General features: G+C 34.9%; 1 long non-coding RNA gene across 1 annotated transcript in view; it reads right to left on the reverse strand.

The window, feature by feature from the left end:
- Window positions 1-6,300: 6,300 nt before the first annotated feature.
- Window positions 6,301-20,107, reverse strand: part of LOC116632392 — a 35,819-nt gene continuing 22,012 nt past the window's right edge. Inside the window, exon 3 of the long non-coding RNA XR_004299405.1 lies at window positions 6,301-6,620. This is a non-coding gene — a long non-coding RNA (uncharacterized LOC116632392). The remainder of the gene's footprint in view (window positions 6,621-20,107) is intronic.

Below are 20,107 nucleotides of genomic sequence, written 5' to 3' on the forward strand. Positions count from 1 at the left end.
ATGCACATAGAGAAGGCATGTGTAAGTTCTTGAGTCAACAAGCCCACCTAGGTGCGTAGTGAAGAGTAATCATCAATCATCAGCCAGATTAGTGACCCATTTTGGATATGCAGCCCATTTAAGCTTTTGGATAGCTCCAGTTCTGGTGTCCCTCTGACTACAACTGCATGAGAGTTCCTAAGACAGATCACTCAGGTGTGCCAGTCAACCACAGAACCATGAAAAATAATAAATTATTTTAAACTTCTGTGTTTGAAGGTAGTTTGTTACACAACAATAGGTGATAAGATGATAAATATTTATTATGGACACTGAATGAAATCTCTGTCTTTGTTTCTCTCTGAGTTGAATAAGTATTATGCTGGCAAAAGATTCTCCCTTCCTTTGCTTTCCTTTTCATATTAAAAATGATTATTTGACCATGTGCTGGGCTGGAGCCACTTCAGTGTCCTTGCCTGAAATACCTTTCCCCCATTTCAGTCTAGATCTTAGTCATTGTTAAAATTTAAGTACCTCCAGGGGAGGAAATTTTTAGATACTATCAACCATCTTTACCTTAACTGGAATGAAGTATTTGAGAGTATGTGTTAAAAACGGGTATGGGACAGAAGAGATTTCAGGTTTTACATTTTTAAGCAAAGCATAAAATGAGACAGCAACATCTAATGGGCAAAGAACTTGGAGAAATCAAATGTAAAATTCACTTACCTCCTAAGTTTGTGTAGATTCTGTCCTATATTCAATAGCCACTTAAAGAGAAACAAAAATCCTAGGAGGACATAATAAGAATCAAATTATTTTATTGTAAGTCTTAGAGAATTTTGTGCATCCATCATGTGTTTATTCTTTATTTGGAATTATTTCTATGTGTATCTAATCTTGTTGGGTGCCCAGAGTTACTAATAAAAAGTAAGATAGGCAGTAATAAGTGATTACTCCTTCCTACTGGTTTAGGTTCCAGAGCTTGGTCATTCAGAGACTGAATTATCTCATTGGTTACACTTCCTTATCATTAATATATTAGTTATTTTCCAGAAACTCTCTGGCTAGAGCATTCTTCCTAAGTTGACTAAAGATCATTTTTCCATAAATCTTAAAATCAAATGAAGATAATCATCTGTAAATTATACATAGATATGTAATTATCTATATACTTAAATGACCCATGCTAGAATTAGTTTTGCCTTCAGGGATATAATAAAATGGGTAGTGGTACCTTTACTTATCAATACATACATTAGGAAAAAAATCTGTTATAGTCATCTTTGAGATGTCAGAATTAAGAAACTATCTTTTGGAGATATTTATGAGTGCAGAAGTCAAGATATATTTATTTTCATCAGCAAATGTCTATGGCTTATTTCCCTGGGTTTGTGCCACTGAACATATGTGAACTACTTAGGAAAGTAAAACAATATGACATAGAGAAGAGTTGTTTCTCCATAAAAGAGCACATAAAAATAATAATGCTTTATTATATATTATATATAGTACATATCATATGTTATACATAGCACAGTATGCATATGCACGACATATATATCCCTGTGTTGCTGAGATTTATAAATGTGAATTCCTGAAACTGAAGAAGTCGGCAGCCTATTGCTTGTTGCTTCTTTCTTCCCTCCCTCTCACTTTTCATACTGTGGAATCTGTCAACATGAACCTCTCTAAGGACTAAATTATAGCTAGAGAGTGCCTTGGGACCTGGAGAGAAGGAAGACCAGCACACCCTATTAGTGTCTTGTTGAAGGTCAGTAGACCTAACATTTCCTATGCTCTCTGTATTAAGGCATCAGGTTCTTGTGACATGTTTAATTATACAAGGAAAGAGGAAAACTGACCTAGTTCTCTACATATACAATTTTTCCCAAAGTCTACAAGTTATAACTCTTAAAATACGATATTTTGATCTTGACACTGGTAGAAAAAGTTATTGCCCTGATAAAAATATCATCACAAAGCCCAACTATTCTGGAATGGTTGCACCTACCCACTGAGTCTGTTAACCCCCTGAGCACTGCATTCATCTGCCTATAGCAGAACACTCAAATGCCAGTGACTGAAATGTAACAGGGAGCAATTTTTCTCACTTGACAAGTTCAGAGGTAGCCATTCCAGAGCTGGTAAGTTGGCTCCTGGAAATGCCATAGGGACTTAGCATCAGCCACTTTACTGAGTGGTTCCATTTTCATGTTCACAAAATTGTTTTTCTACAATATATCATGTTCACATACCAGGAAAAAAAGAAGTAGGCCCAGTGAAAGTCAAAGGTAAATGAATGGTTTATCCTTTGTTTATGAGGAAAACAATACTTTTCTGTAAAGCTCCAGCCAATGGAACACTTTTTATATTATTTTGGTCAGAATTAGGTCACAAAACTACTGATAATCTGTAAAGAAGTCTGGAAAATTAAATATGAAGGTGAATACCTTGCATCCCTAAACAACACAGGGATTTCCTTCAGTGGTGATGAAGGGGGGGGATGCATGTGAGTAGCAAAAGCAATGTCTGCTCCAATACTGGATGTCCCTAGTTGCTGTGAAATTAAAACTTTCCCAGGGAATAAATAAAGGTGACTTTAAAATTTTAAAGCACTGTTGAGAACTTTGCTCTGATAGGGCAACAGGGAAAACCCTTGGGTGGCAAGAGTGATCAATCATGGAAAAAGAATTGGACGGGTCAATAAATATAACACTGGCAAGCCGACTTTGATGTATGAGGGAATAACAAAGTCTAACTTCCTGTAATGCTCCACTAGGTGCCCTGATGGAAAGCAAATGCATCATTCAATAGACTCCTTCAATTGGAATTACCATACATAACTGGGGCAGCCACTTTTCATTACTGATGATAGTCAAGAAATGCTGAGATGGGTCTGTAGTCGGTGATGTGAGTGTCCTCAAAGATACAACCTTGATTTTTCCAGTCTTACTATTATTCATAGAATGATAATTTGAGTGAACCAGCGGTCATTAGCTAGGATAACTGGCTCTGTTCTCCTGCCCTAGGTAATCACCTTCACAATAATTGTGGTGGGATAGCAGGGATATATGAATATGCTGTTTATTTCCTATGTCAAAGACAAAAAAAAATGAAAGGAAGGACAAATGCTTCAACTAAGGCACCATAGTAAGCAATTTACCACAGGAATAGGGCAAAGGAACTGATTTCTTGGGATATATGTTTTTTAAGATTTTTTTAAATTAATTAATTAATTTATTTATGAAGGTAAGTGGGGGGAGGGGCAGAGGGAGAAGGAGAGGCAGAAACTTTGAAGCAAACTCTGCGCTGAGCACGAAGCCCAACACAGGGCTCAATCTCGTGACCCTGAGATCATGACCTGAGTGGAAACCAAGAGTCCGATACACCTGACTGAGCCACCCAGGTTCCCCATCTTGCAATATTAATAGGCTCCTTTTTCTATAAAATACACTGGTGTGAAAATTTAAAATTTTTCTTTTTTCATATTTGTGAATCTTTTTGTATTGCCATTCAAAGTTACTGCTTTTTTTTAACTTCTCAATTAGTATAGCACAGTAGTTAGATAGCTTCAGCAGAAACTGTGTCATGTCCAAAATATTGCAGTCAGTCAATATTATGGAGCAACCATCCCCTATTTTTAATCACTGTTTGAAAATGATGACAAAAATAAAATGAAATCTGAGGATACTCTCTTCCAATTCTTTGGTTACTTTCCTCACCCTGTAGAATGGCCTAGGCTTTTCTATTTGTATCAGTCTGCTTTAACAAAGTGCCACAAACTGGTAGTTTAAACAACATAAGTTTACTGTCTCACAGTTCTGGAGGCTGGAAGTCCAAAATCAGGGCGTCCACAGAATTGGTTCCTTCTGAGTGCTGTGAGGAAGGGATCTGTTCCAGGCCTCTCTCCTGGGCTTGTGGATGTGTCTTCTCCTGTGTCCCTTCCTGTCATCTACCTTGTATGTATGCCTGTCTCAGTGCCCAAATTTCCCCTTTCTGTAAGGACAACAGTCATAGCTCACCATACTCCAGTATGACCTCATCCTAACTAATTACATCTGCCCCAACCCTCTTTACAAATAAGGTCACATTATAAGTCCTGGAGGTTGGGAGTTCAACATAGGTATCTGGAGGGGGACGCAATTTAATACATAACCCCTTCTTAGAAACTCTTTTTTATTTTTTGAGCTTCTTTGACAGCTCTCATTTCCCCATAAGTGGCAAGCTTCCTGAAAGTATAATTACTAGTTCTATTAAGTTTACCAACTGATGTTTATGTACACTTATCCCCTTTCCCGTTTCCCCTGCAGCAAGACTCTGAGGTAGTGTACACTGAATGGTGTCCCGCCTTCTGTGAACCCGTGAACTAAGAAAGCTTTAGAGATTTTGTGATTAGACTAAAACCATTGGGAAAATGGTTAAGTCAAGACTTAGATCCATATTTTCTGACTGCCTAGTTCCAAGATATTTTCAATACAATCATTCTGCCTCCACTCCCTTTCCATTCATGCACACCTTGATTGAAGTTCTAACAACTTTTGGGGCTTTTCCTACCTTAATTTTTGGTTCACGTATTTTTTCAAGATGTTTGGTTTATAAAAACAATGAAAGTTAATGGAAGTTAAAAAAAATCTTAGGTAAAATTTGAACCAGCCCATGTAACTTATTTTTAGGCCAGAGAGGATTAAGATAAATTGCTTGCCATACAACCTCCTCACTTCACTGACTCTTCCCGGCCACCTGAGACAAAAAACTTTTAATTTTATGGTCTATTAGAGGAAATGCCTTAAAACTTATCTGTGTACATTTTAAATCCTTATTAAAATTAAACCATTGTGACCTCATTCCTTTGATAGGAAAATATGTAGTATATTTCTTCTAAGTATCTAATAAAGCATAATCCACCTAATATACTACTCTTCAAAAATCATTTACACAGGATAGGAGATAATGAAGTGACTTAGTTTAAGAGAATCAGTAATGTCTCTAAAGTTTAAAAAAAAAAGTTTATTTGTATTCTTGGAGAGAAGGTAGCCTCTGCAAACCTTCAAATGCATCAGTAAATACTACAATTGCATGTTGACGATGCAGATGTCAACCTGGCCCTAAACCTTAAGGAGTAGTGATTGGGAAGGTGTGGAAGGGGTGAGGGAGGACAGCCCAAGCAAAGGTTATCTTTGATTAACTCATTTTGCAAATCAGTTTTTAATCTACACTTTAGGCCAAGGACATATCTTTAAAGATGATACGATGATGGCAGAAACTATTTTTATTTTTACTATTGTATTCCCAATATCTAGCAAAGTACCTTGGACATAGCATTTGTTTAAAAATATTTATTGAATGAATAAATGAATATGAATGCTATAAAAAATCTTCTAAACATGAGGTTAAAGAGAGGCAACTTTTACATAAATAAAATGCCTTAAAATAACAAATTCAGCCTATTGTTTCAACTGTTTTGAGTTTTGCTTAAACATTTTACTCATTTATCTAGCCATCCATGCCATCAGTAATTCTTTTGTTCACCTGAAATAAATTTGACCTTCTAGAATAAACCAGGTGCTGGATTATTACAAAAAGTATTAACTTAGAAAGTGATCGTATACATAAAGCATGTTAACATATATAGTACAGTACATGTGCTATATAATGGATGTACATACATATCCATATGTGTATTTGTGTGTGATATGACACATGCACATGTATATTACAATGACAGTAGAAAGTACTGAGAGAGACTAACATGGTGCTACTGGAGATAAACAGAGCAGAAAAAAAACTTCCAACTGGAAGCATCTATCAAGGAGCCTCATGCTGTTTTCACTCTCTTGATTCTTATTTAAATAGTGCTACAGATTCAAATGAATGAGCAGGTCGGTGTGAAAAATGCTGTTCCATTGAGGCCTTTGCCTTTCTCCTTGGACAAGTTGGGGGGGGGGGGGGAGAATCAGAAAACTGATCTGCTCCAGAGACATTAGCTGTAAAGCTTTAGGCATTCCTTGACCAATCTAGCATTGAAAAGAATAAATAAGTCTGAAAAAGATCTATCTTTGCTACCATATTCCCTACCCATTTCCAGAAGTATTATGTGTATATATATGTATATATATATATATATAAAAAAGCCTTGGTTAAATTTGTTTCTCATTTTTTTTTGTTTTTGGTTAATTTGTATAAGCCCACACAAATACTTATGTATATTGTTATATAATTAATATAAAATAATTATATATCCTTTAAGTGAATTTATATACCTTAATACCAATAAAGTGTTTAGATCAAAATAAACTGAACATTCAAAAAGGCCCTGTTTGGATATAACATTGTGATAAGCAACACTCAGAAAAGTTAAAAGGCACAATTATTATAACTTTAACTTCCGTCAAACAGCATTTTTCAAGCATTATCTCTGTTGACCTTTACAAAAGCTTTGTAGAGACATTGTCATTGACCTGTATTACAGATAAGGAAACAAGGCTGTGAGTGGTAAGATGGTGTCCCCAAGACCACACAGCTGAATCCGGGTCTCCAGTCTATGTATTTCAGACTACACTCTGACTCTCCCATTCTTGAATGAAAGGCCCATAGCCTGCTGAAGAACTTGATGAGTCTTCTTTATGGGATGAAGTGATCTGAAAAAGAAAATCTTTCTTCAGAGCTAATAAGTGTGTAACATCCAAAGTGTTTTTGTTTTAGTTTTCCTAATTCCTAAATCAGGAATCCTCTTTTCCTCATTCTCTACATTATATTCAATAGCAATTTGTTTTGGCCACTATATATATCTATATCTCTCTATATATATATCTTCAATCCAATCACTTTACTGCATGTCTTATGGTACTTTCATCTTTATGGCACTTAGCAGTCTCTTGCCTGGCTTCCTGTCTCCCTGTCTCCCTATTCTCACTCTGGTGCCCATTTCTTTTAAGATTAAATACATGGGGTTAAATTTATTAAAAAAAAACCATAACCCTAATTTCTCTAAGCAAATTATTTTAATGCTTTCCTTTTGTGAAACCATTTATTTCATTTATAACACATAGGATTTTTCAAAACACTGAAGCCATGCATATTCATATTTAATATGAACAGGAGTAAAGGAGTTGATGTATCCTCCAAATATCAAAGTGTTAATATATCCCCAAGAAACATCAAGTTTTATAATTAGATCCCCTTGTGTATGCTTAAAATTTTTTAACTGTGATGCTATGGCCTAGGTGATTAGGGGGAAAGTGTATGATTTAATTTTACTCTGTAATTTTGATGAACAGATTTGCAGGGCAATTCAAGATGGAGTGTGAGGTACTAGACCAATATCATTTCTATGGTTGTCTTATTCCTGGAGTTGCTACTGAATGAAAAGAAAGGAAAATGAGGTTTGCACTGCACTTACTTGAAGCTGCTGTGTAGGCACTGACCAATTCTTGAACACCATTGCTTTTCTGTACATTAAACAAGCAGTGTTCTCTTTAGGGAGACTATTAATCAGTTATCTCAATCTGGTAAATTTCAGCAATCTCTGTGTCAACAGTTACAAGTAGCTAGGGAATAAAAAATGAGTCTCTATATTATTCTCTATCTCTTCTTCCAGGTATTTCTCCACACTCTATGTGTTTGATAGGGGAAAGGAGAGTTTGTTGATTCCTGTATCATTTCCAGTTTGGAGGTCTTTAGCCTGAAGTTTTGTTGAGACTCTCAACAATAGTCAGACACATCTCAGGATGTTGAAGAAACCAAGGGGGGAGAGAGAGAAAGAGGATTTGGTATCTGTCAATGAATTCAGTTTCTGTTAAGTTTGAATTCCATTTCATACAACTGTCCTAGCCATTAATTGTCATCAAGAAACAGGAAAATATTTTAGTTTGTAAGAGATATCAAACCTCATAGGCTCTGAAATAATCTGCATAAGAAACCTAGGAGAAATGAGGGGTGCCTGGGTGGCTCAGGTCATGATCCCAGAGTCCTGGGATCGAGCCCCACATCAGGCTCCCTGCTCGGCGGGAGGCCTGCTTCTCCATCTCCCACTACCCCGCTTGTGTTCCCTCTCGCTGTCTCTCTCTGTCAAATAAATAAATAAAATCTTACAAAAAAAAAAAAAAGGAAAGAAGGAAGGGAGGGAGGAAGGAAGGAAAGAAAGGAAAGAAAGAAAAGGAAGAAGAAATCTAGGAGAAATGAATACTAGTTAGCCCTTGAAATGTGATTGAGAGATTACAAACCTTGACAAAATCCATGAGAAACTAATGGCAAGCAGCTAAATCAACAGTGCTGTTTTTTCAGAAAACAGTTTTGGGGAACACTGACATTTGAAATGTGTTAGAGCTGCTTGCAATAATTACCACCAGTCATATCCAGAGAACCAGTACCTCAGATTTTGAAGATGTAAAGCATTTTCTTCCCACTCTAAGTAGAAAAGAGTTGAGTAAAGAAACAATATCTATTATTAACAAATGTTGCTCAGCAACTATCAGAAAAATAAATAATAATTTTTCCCCATAGCATCAAAGTGAATTTTTTTGGTTCACATAAAGAATAACATTTCAAGAGATATACAAGTGTCAGAGACTGAAAATATATGTTGCCTCCTATAAATTAGTACCCAGAAGCTGAGGAATAATTCCAAGCTAAGATACCTGTGTCTATTACTAAATATTTAAATGCTTCTTAAATCCAAATTTGGGGTATGAACCAGCAGGTCTCCACTCAGAAAAGCCTCAGAAGAATTTGAGTTTGATTTAATTTGAATTTGGGTATTTTTCTACCTAACTGAAAGTGATGTTTTGTTGAGATAAATTACTGGAAATTTCTCTTTGATGTTAAAGTTACAATGAGAGTCTACTGATGACCTTACAGTAACCAAATATTAAATTCACTTAATTCTCAGGGCCATACCCCAAAAACTTCCAAAGAAAATGCAGCCTTCTTTTGACCCTAAATATGCCCAGAACAAAATCAGACCAGAAGCTGGGGGAAGGATCACCTTAGAATTCTTCCAAAGTCTACAGCTACCAATCTTGTCTTCCTATGAGTTTATTAAAGTATTATGGTCTGTCTGACATTTAATTCTAGATTTCTCTGTAGATATTAAGTGATAAGTAATTCTAGAACTCATTTTTGGTTTTTAGCACTATTTTGAGTTATAATTTATAATCCATCAAATACACAAATCTTAAGTGTAAAGCTTGAAGAATTTTGAGAGATATAAATATGATATAACCATTATCCAAAACACAAAAGAAAGAAATCTATCAATCCAGAAAGCCTTTTACAATACTACCAGCAGTTTATGAAAATTTTTTTATTCCACATTTCTACTCAACAAACTTTTTACTATCACACATTTAACATTATTTCATCATAGCTTTGTTTTTCACTGATGAATAATAATGCTTACCAAATTTTCATATGCTCTTGGTCCATTTGAAAATTTCCTTTTGTGAAGTATCTATGTGGATATTTTTGTCCACTATTATTCTTATTTAGGGTGTGTGTTTTCTCCTAATTGGTGGAAGTTTGCTATGTATTTTGTGTATCAATTTTTCTTTCATATCCTATATCTCATATGTCCAGTCTGTAGCTTGTCTTTTCACTTTCCTATATGTCTTCAGATGACAGAATTTCTAAATTTTGTAAATTATAATTTTTCATGTTTTTTCTTTTATGTTATCTTTTCTGTGTTAAGAATCTTTGCCTGCTTGATGGTCAGAAAAACATTCACTTACGTTTTATTTCTAAAATATATAAACTTTTTGTTTTCAGATATAGGTAAAATAATTTTTATATAGGATACAAGCAAAGTTAGGGGGTCAAAGTTTATTTTCTATCTATACACACATGTACATTCCAGAGAAACTTATTTTTTTTTCCAGAGACTCTTACTGAAAATGCTTTACTTTCCTTTTAAATAATTTTTCCATCTATGTTGAAGATGAGTTTTGGTCTCTTTCTGGACTCCATTCTGTTTATTGATCTATATAAGATCAATATCTTTTGCCAACCACACAGTCTTGTAGCTTGACAGACTGTTTGAAATCATGTAATCATGTAGTGTAAGACCTTTGGTTATTTCTCTTTTTCATTATTGTTTTGTCTAGGTCCCTTGCACATCCATATAAATTTTAGTTTGTTAATACTCACAAAAGAAAGTCCTTCTGAGGCTTAGAGTGGGACTGTAGTAAGTCTGCAAATGAGTTTGGGGAAAATTAACATCTTAAGAATATTGAATCTTCCAATCCATAAACATAAAATACCTTTCTACTTATTTAATATTCTCTAATTTCACTCAGCAATTTTTTGTAGTTCTAAGTGTAAAAGTTTTTTACATTTCTTAAACTTATGTTCACGTATTTGATAGAGGATTTGATGCTATCATATGTGACTTTTTTTTTCAGTTTTCAACTATTTGTTGCTAGTATGTAAAGATCCAATTCATTTTTGTTGTACCAACCTAATATCTATTTACCTTGATTACTTATTATGTTTATAGATGCATACAGATTTTCTTTGCTTAAAAATATGTCATCAGTGCATAATCACAATTATCATTTTATGTAATTGCTGATATAGACCAGCTTACATTTACAACCTTTTTATCTGTTTTCTATTGTTTTGGGTAGTATTATATTTAGGTTTGCTATGGAGATTACAAATACATCCTTTGTGGATTAGAGGACATCTTTGCTTAATATTCTACTACATAACACAGAAAGACTTATAACAGTAAAATTGCATTTATCTACCTTCCTGCCTGTGTCTTATTGTTGTCTATATTTTATCTTACATGTTATATACTATATACCACTATTATTAGTGTTTTAAGCAATCATTAGTCTTAAAAAATATGTGTATTTAAAATGTCCAGTAATGTTTATCTCTGAAGATCCAGGCTTCCATCTGGAATCATTGTTCTTCAGTTGAAAGAACTTTAATATCTCTTGTAGTGCTAGCTATTAATCATACATTTCCCCAGATTTTCCTAAAATTGTTTTTATTTCACCTTAATTTTTTGGAAGGAAATCTTCACTGGATATGTAATTCTGCTATGTTGTTTCAGGATTTTAAAGATACTTTGTTATTCTTCTTTTTCTTTGATTGATTTAAGTATAGTTGGCACACGATGTTACATTAGCTTCAGGTGCACAACATAGTGATTCCACAAGTCTGTACATTATGCCACGCTCACCACAAGTGTAGCTCCCAACTGTCACCCTGCAACACTATTATAATACCATTGGCTGTACTGCTTACGCTACACCTTTCATCTCAGTGACATTCATTCCATAACTAGAAGCCCATATCTCCACTATCCCTCACCCATTTTGCCTATCACCAAATCCCTTTGGAAACCACCAGTTTCTCTGTACGATATCTGTTTCTGATTTTGTTTGTTCATTTCTTTTGTTTTTAGACTCCATATATGAGTGAAATCATGTGGTATTGTCTTTCTCTGACTTTGTTCAGTTAGCAGAATACCCTCTAGGTCCATTGTTGCAAATGGCAAGATCTCCTTCTTTTTTATGGCTGAGTAATATTACATTGTATGTTTAGAATACATCTTCTTCATGCATCTATCAGTAGGCACTTGGGTTGCTTCCATATCTTGGCTATTGTAAATAATGCTGCAATAAACATAGGGGTGCATATATATTTTCAAATTAATGTTTTGTTTTCTTTGGGTAAATACCTACTAGTGGAACCGCTGGATCATATGGTAATTTTTTATTTTTAGAAGAACCTACATACTGTTTTCCACAGTGGCTGCACCAATTCACATTCCCACCAGCAGGGCAGAAGAGTTACTATCTTCTAAATCCTTGCCAATATTTATTTTTTGTCTTTTTGATTCTAGCTATTCTGACAGGCTTAAGGGGCTATCTCATTGTGGGTTTTATTCACATTTTCTGATAGTTCAGGTCTTCTGCCCATTTTTTAGTTGGATTATGTGTTATATTGGTGTTGAGTTGTTCAGTTTATACATTTTGGATATTAACCCCTTATTGATTATATCATTTGCAAATATCTTCTCCCCTTGAGTAGGTTGCCTTTTCATTTTGTGGATAGTTTCCTTTGCTGTACAAAAGTGTTTTATTTTGATATAGTCCCAATAGTTGATTTCTGCTTTTACTTCCCTTGCCTGAGGAGACATATCTAAAAAAGAAATGTTGCTAAGGCCAAAGTCCAAGAGATCACGGCCCTTTTTTTTGTTTGTTTGTTTGTTTTCCTTCTGGGAATCTTATAGTTTGAGGTCTCACATTTAGTCTTTAATCCATTTTGAGTTCATTTTTGTGTATGGTGTGAAAAGGGGTCCAGTTTCATTCTTCTGCATGTAGCTCTCTACACCGTTTGTTGAAGAGACTTTTTTCCCATTGCCTATTCTTGTTTCTTTCTAGCAGATTAATTGACCATGTAATTGTGGGATAATTTCTGAGTTTTCTATGCTGTTCCATTAATTTATATGTCTGTTTTTGTGCCAGTACCATACTATTTTTATTATTACAGCTTTATAGTATAGTTTGAAATCTGGTATTTTGATACCTCCAGATTTGTTCTTCTTCTTTTTCAAGACTGCTTTGGCTATTCAGGGTCGTTTGTGTTTCCATACAAATTTGGGGGTTATTTGTTCTAGTTCTGTGAAAAATGCTGTTGGTATTTTAATAGGGATTGCATTGAATTTGTAGATTACTCTGGGTAGCATGGGCATTTTAACAATATTAATTCTTCCAATTCCTAAGTGTGTTATGTCTTTCCATTTATTTGCATTTTCCTCAGTTTCTTTCATCAATGTATTATAGTTGTCTGAGTACAGGTCTTTCACCTCCTAAGTTTTTTCCTAAGTACTCTTTTTGGTGCAACTGTCAAACAGATGATGGATGATAGATGATAGATAGATAGATAATGAGAGAGTGAGTATGTGTTAGATGATTTTTGTTCTGAAAATTTTCGAGAGATGTTATGTATCTTTATCCTGAATGAAATTCTCTGGCCTCTTTCAGTCTGAAGATTTTTATATTCCATTGTGGAAGTCTTACTCATTTTTCTTCCCTTTATTTTCACCTGTGTCCCCTCTATGGAACTCCTCTTATGAAAATTGGACCTCTTAAATTCATTCTCTGTGTTCCTTAATTTTTTATTAGATTTTGCTTCTCCTATTGTGCTGCTCTATATTGAGGAGTTTTTCAATGATGTTTCCTCAAATTCTTCTGAGTTTTTTTGTTGGCTTGTTTTAATTTCATCTGTAGTTTATTTCAAGACCTCTTTCTTGTTCTGATTTGGTCCTTTTATAGCTTGTCAATATTAATAAATAATATCTGACAACTCAGGATTCTAATTGGAATATTTTAATGTTCCTTTGTTTTCATGAATTCTTTAGTTCTTTAGTTACACAAATTCATTCATTCAATAAATATTCATTGATTAGTTATCATGTGCCAGTCATTTTTCTAGGTGCTTAAAAATACATTAGTTAGGATTTTAGAAAACAGAAAGATCCCTTTCCTCACTGAACTTGCATTTGGAAGAAGTGGGCAGAAAGTAAACAGCAAGTATGATAACCTAATTCTGTACGATGTGAAAATGTGATCAGAGCCATTGTGAAAAAAGGAAAAGAAGTGGAGGGTGAGAGGCTATTATCTCCCAGTTTACAGATGAAAATCAGGGTCAGATAATTTTAAATAATAATATAATGGATATGTTGAGAAATAACATTAAAGAAGATTTGGCTGAGGAGGGCCAGTGGTCAGTTCATGTGGAGAGTCATAGCTGATGAAGTCTTAAAAGCACTAGAGGACATGGTTTTGTATCACTGGAGGTATGTAGTGATAAAAATGATTCTTTTGATTGAAATGGGGAGTCGCTGAAATGTTTGGGGAAACGGCATAGTATGTATTACATATTTTATTTTATTTTATTTTTTTTTTTTAAAGATTTTATTTATTTATTTGATAGAGAGAATGAGACAGAGAGAGCATGAGAGATGGGAGGATCAGAGGGAGAAGCAGACTCCCCGCCGAGCAGGGAGCCCGATGCGGGACTCGATCCAGGGACTCCAGGATCATGACCTGAGCCGAAGGCAGTCGCTTAACCAACTGAGCCACCCACGCGCCCTGTATTACATATTTTAATAGATCACTACAATGAGACAAATTAGATATGGAATATGAGAAAAGGGGGTAACAGAAGACTCCAGATTTATTAGTTTTGGCTTTTTCTTCATTTATTTATTGGTCATGACCAACTGGCAGAATGATGTGGACATGCAGCAGATGTGGACATGTTGGTTTTGAGATGCCTATAATACATAGCACTTCAGCAGTTGGTTATGGGAATCTGGAGTACAGGAGAGTTCTGAGTTGGAGATAGATATTTGGGAGGCATCAGCATGGAAAAAGCATGAAATCACTTAATTTTTCTAACAGAATATCTACTGCATTTATTCCCCTTAAAAGAATCTAAGTTATTGTGTTGCAGTTTAATAGTTCAAAATTTTACTGACTGGAATAATTTGTATCATGTGTAAATTTAAAGAAATATATAGTTGCAAGTAGATCTTCAAATATTTTTCTTAGTGTTTTGGTATTCAGATACATAGAAATGAAGTCAACCAAGGGCACCTGGGTGGCTCAGTCAGTTGAGCATCTGACTCTTGATTTCACCTCAGGTCATGATCTCAGGGCTGTGAGATTGGGCTCCATGCTCAGCAGGGCGTGTCTGCTTGACATTCTCCCTCTCCCTCTGCTCCTCCCCCTATTTGTGCTGTCTCTCTCCCTCTCTAGAGTAAATAAATAATCTTAAAAAAAATTGAAGTCAAGTAGACAGGAACCTACTTCTCTTTAGTATATATAAGGGCAGAAAGCACCAATTGGCAATAATAGCCAGGCAGTATTATATTTAATTGATAACCCCGGTGTCAATATAAATTCTCTGAACGAGTTTGAACTACAGAAGTTGCACAAGATCCAAAACTTAGAAATTATAATTAGTTCAAGCTTTGAATGTTTCTTATCTAACTCTTGTGTGGCTAATTATGTTCATGACTTGATGAGTGTTACAAGTGAATTTATTTTTTAAACTGGAAGAGTGCTATTTTTCACTAAACTTTTTAATATTAATGGTTCATTAGTAAGCACTATCTGTATGAAAAATAATTCAAAACTAATTTTTAAGAACTTCCTCCTGGTCATTTTCAGGTGTTTTCTGATATACTCATTTATTCTTCCTGTTGGATTTGTTTTGTTTTGCCTGCTTTGGTAAAATACAAAACTTTTGCTAGTGTCAGCTAAGAAGTAAAGGGAAAATAATGGGGAAAAGCAATTAATAATGTTAAAACACTGTAACAAAACATTAGATTTTATACAGAGAAGTCCAAAGGAGATTAAGACTATTCTGTGAAGATGATGATGATGATTATGATGATGATGATACCATATCATCTTCCATAGTTCAGTGTTTCTAAAAGTATGTACCTTGGACAATCTTCAGCTGAATCAACTAGGGTGCTTGTTAAAAATGCAGATTCCCTAATTCTGCTGTACATGAATGAGAATCTGCAGTATCTGTGAATGAGAATCTTGAGGAGAGGGTTTTTTGAGCCCAGGAATCTATGTTTTATTTTTACCTTTTGAGGACCACTGTTTGAGCATTTTACAGTTTATAAAATATTTTTCTATTTATTTGATCATCACAATACCTATTTGCAACAGTCTGAGCAATTGCTTTATCTCCCAGTTTACAGATGAAAATACAGGCCTAAAAAGGTTAAGTAAATTTATGGCAAAGTAAAACTTCAACTCCCATATTCCAGTCTTTTGTGATGAACCAACTGAAAGAAAAATGATGGTGCTTAAGTTTGATTTTCATTTCCCTCATGTTTGAAATATGTGTTCTTAGACTGGCTATTGAAACCTGACATTCCTCAATTTCTCCTTAGTTTATTTCTTAGTCTAGGTTCTGGGTAAAATAAAAACAAACCAAAAAACCTCTGAGATGAGGATTTCTGTGCAAATGATTCATTAAGGAAGTGCTCCCAACAATAAACAGTAAGGGCTGGTGGAAGGAGGACTAAGAAGTGGAAAAAGCCAAGGCTATGATTATAGAAAGAGTCCTAGCATCACTCTGACCCACGGAGAGCTCCAGACTAGAAATTACGCCTCAGTTTGTCCTGACTCAAGTAAGGAGCGGGGTTGGACTCCCTGCCCTAGTCATTGACTCTGAACCATCCCAGGAAAGACATAAAACCCCAACAACTGGCTTTCAATGCAGGGAAAGTAGCTCCTATAGCCCTGTGGCAGCCTCCAAAGTCATAGGTGCAGGCTGTTAAAGCCAGGGAAGCACAGAAGCTGAGGAAATACGGGTTATTTAAAAATAAACATGCTATTAAGAAGAAAACACTGTAGATTCTAGTACCAGTAAATATAGCTTACTAGTAATTAGTCCTAGGGTGAATCACTCTATCTCATTCAATTCTTTTTATTTTTTTTTTCATTTTAATGTAAAAAGTTAATAGTATACTCCTGCCTTGCATTCTTGTAGTAAATATTGTACAATACTTTGTAAAAATAAAGTCCTATCCACATGCAAGATATTGTTATTTTAAGGAGATATTCTTTTATTATTGAAGAGATGGTTTGCAAAAGCTCTTTCCTGTAGTTCATATGCCTGACATCTTTGTTCTTTCTGCAAGAAAGCGAAGTAAGAATCCTTGAATATAGCTGTTCTCTGACAGTAATGTTGTATGTAGTCCTAACTTTAATGTTTAAATAACCTAAGATGACTAAATGTACATTCCTCACTAATACCAAGAGTCAGGGGTTAGTGATTTATCAGTTAAAAATCAAGTCAAAAGACCTCAGGTGATGGGTATCAAGGAAGGCACGTGTTGTGATGAGCACTGGGTGTTATATGCAACTAATGAATCATTGAACACTACATCGTAAACTTATGATGTACTATATGCTGACTGAACATAATAAAAAAATAAATTAAAAAAAATAAAAAGACCTCTAAGGCATTTCTGTTTCTATCACAGTATTGTTCCATCTTCCAACAAGAAATCTGGAAATTCCTTAGGTATTTTGAACTGTGGATTTCATAGATAGGTTGGATATGTGAAATGTCTCTAGTCAAATTTAACATTTATAATAGCTCAAAAATAGACCATACTGATCAATATATGTCATTGACTAAAGGAATATCTTCTAAGGCAAATGTTTCCTGAAATGTTCTGGTAGAAAGTTCATGGCAACAAGAATTGAATGCTATAGAATATTCACAGATCCATTTAGAGATGCCATTCTCTGCTTAAGATGTGAAGGTTCATGCCCATGAATGCATTCCCAGTTTAAGAGCATGGAATGTTAATTCTGCAATACGTAGTGCCACATGAAGCAAGGATGCATTTTACAGTCCATTAAAAGAGTCACATGTTGTGAAGGCTGTTTCCATTATGTAGAGCCTAATGGTCTTAATTTTTCACATAACTAGGTGGGGATTGGAAGGAAAATCACATTCACAAGGTGTTTTAGGCAACATCTCTGAATAGTGCCATATTTTCAACTCCATTCAAAAGGATCAAAACTTTTTGGAGTTTTGGCTGTGTTGGCTCCACTGGGATTATTGGAAGCTGTGTTGGGAACATTCAGTGTGACAAAAGCCAGTTAAAAAGGAACAAACGTTATCATGCTCATCTTTGCCAATGGCATTCATACTATTAGGAAGTCCTAGCTGCAAACAATTGTGGACTGTAAATTGTAAAAGTTTAATTTGCTCCAGTGGATTCTGGGTTTTATCTCTATCTAAAACTAGAAATAAAGTTTTGTCCCTAATAGATGCAAAGGAACCTGAAAAATTTAGCCATCTACGATTCAAAAAAGTTACCTTGGGTCTCTTTTCTCCTTCTTCCGTAGAAGAAGGGCGATATGATCTGATTAATGTTTCGTACAACTTTGGCTGCTACGTAGAAAATAAGAATTACTTGACCTTGGAATCTCTGTTTATGCTCCTAAAATTGCTTTTGGTCCCAACCTTTGCCTTTCAAAATCCCCCAAGGTTAAATTCAAATGCTACCTCTTTAAGTCTTCCCAAATTTCTTATAGCATTTACTCGTTTCTCATGTATTTTACTTCTATATATTATGAACTATTCCTCTCTTTCTTGCTATTAACCTTCCCTGAGGAAGAAACTTCCATATACTGTGTCCTTTTGTATCCCTGTCCTTGGTGTACTTTGTGCACAAGTGTTCAATAAATGCTTTTGTAGAATAGAATTAAAAATATTATTTGTACTGGTGATACTTTGTCAAAGAACTTTGTGAGTTCTAACATGGAATATTTAGGTGAGATTCTAAAGTCATTTCATACGCTGGAACTAAAATCCACCCTTATTCATGATATCAAGTCTACATATTTTTTGAAGTCTTTGTTGGGGGCACCTGTTGATCTTCCCTAATTAAAAAAAAAAAAAAGCTACCAAAACGAAACCCAAGCAGCCTTTATCTTCTAAGTTAAAGCCTCTCCTTTCAGAATTTCTGTTGCTCTTGAGATTTTTGCCAGTGATACCTACAGATAATCTTTTTAGGTATTCCAGTTGTAAGGAGGATATTCACTGTTTTCTTGCTATAAGATACTTTCCATACGCTTATGAAAGATTTTGGGATGCCCATCTTCCTTCACACTAACCAACTTTTACATTTCCCATTGTACCTTACTTTCTTTTAACTTTTATTTTTGTAGGTGTGCCTCTCTCTTCCTGGCACACCACCATCCATATAACCTTCTTTTTGTAGATGACCCCCATTAGTTTTTCATGACTTAGCTCATGTACCTCTTCTTCACTCCAGAAGCTTACCTTCTTGGACCCATCCCAATTTACTGCACCTAACCTGTGGTCTTAATCCAATGCCATTGTACTGTAATTGTCCAGGTACTTGATGATCTTATTTCTGGATCTTATTTCTATAAGCTGCTTGAAAGCAACATTTTATATGTATTGCTAGAACCTAGCAAAGATGCCTGAATATTCATAGGCACTTATTCTTATGAATAGTGTTTAAGAATGCTTTTGTTTGAAACAAAAGCAGTAACAAAAAATAATCCCTTTTTGTTATTCTTAGAAATAAGACATCTATGCTAAGACAATGTCTCTTCATTTGTAATGATCACCCCTTTTTTCTAAAGAAAATACTGACATTAAACCCATCTGCTGGAGATTCCTGCCTGTGCGTATGAACACTGTATACATTCCTGTCAGGAAAAAGCAACACATGATTCAAATGTCTAATGGCATCTATCTTGCCAGGTGTTGATTTTGTTGTATCCACTTTAAAGGTCTGGTAGGTTTATTAAACTATACAAGTAATTTTATACCCAAATCATGGCATGTTGATATGGTGGTTATTAGTGTTGGTATGAGTTATCTGATCATAAAATTCTTTTCATAAGCAAATATAGTTATTTCAGATGAGAAATCACTGTGATCCACACTGCATGAAGAAAATTTAGGAACTGTTCACATAAGTACAGGCTCTAAGGTAAATTTGTTGATCTACTTAATTCTGTCATGTACATGATTAATATAGCCAATGCAAAGCTACTCCAGTTTATCACAGGCATGTACACCTATGGTTTAACAGAAAGTGATTAAGAAGCACTGATAAAGAATCCATATTAATTTTCCGGGCCATTAATGGGAATTTTGACTTATAGCAGAGTCCTTTACAAAATTATTCCAACTGCTTCTAGCTCTTTTTCAAAGCCTATGGCACTTAAGTCCCAGATCTATATTATTTACTATAGATACGGAGATCCCTAGACACCATTACTTTTTTTTTTTAGGATTTTTTTTATTATGTTAATCACCATACATTACATCATTAGTTTTTGATGTAGTGTTCCATGATTCATTGTTTGCGTATAACACCCAGTGCTCCATTCAGTACTATTACTTTAATGTGAAGTCTTAATATAAGGTTGGACTGAAGCCCTACAGTTGTTGCATTATTGCACTGTCAAGGATATTGTCAGGATGGAAGAATAACACCGATTAAGAAGAATGCTCTCATTACTGAACAAACACACCAACACTGGAATGACCAAATTGGAATGCCCCTAGGCATAAAAGGCAATCACAA

The sequence above is a fragment of the Phoca vitulina genome, unplaced genomic scaffold (assembly GCF_004348235.1).
Source record: "Phoca vitulina isolate PV1807 unplaced genomic scaffold, GSC_HSeal_1.0 scaffold6, whole genome shotgun sequence".
Classification (NCBI taxonomy): domain Eukaryota; kingdom Metazoa; phylum Chordata; class Mammalia; order Carnivora; family Phocidae; genus Phoca; species Phoca vitulina.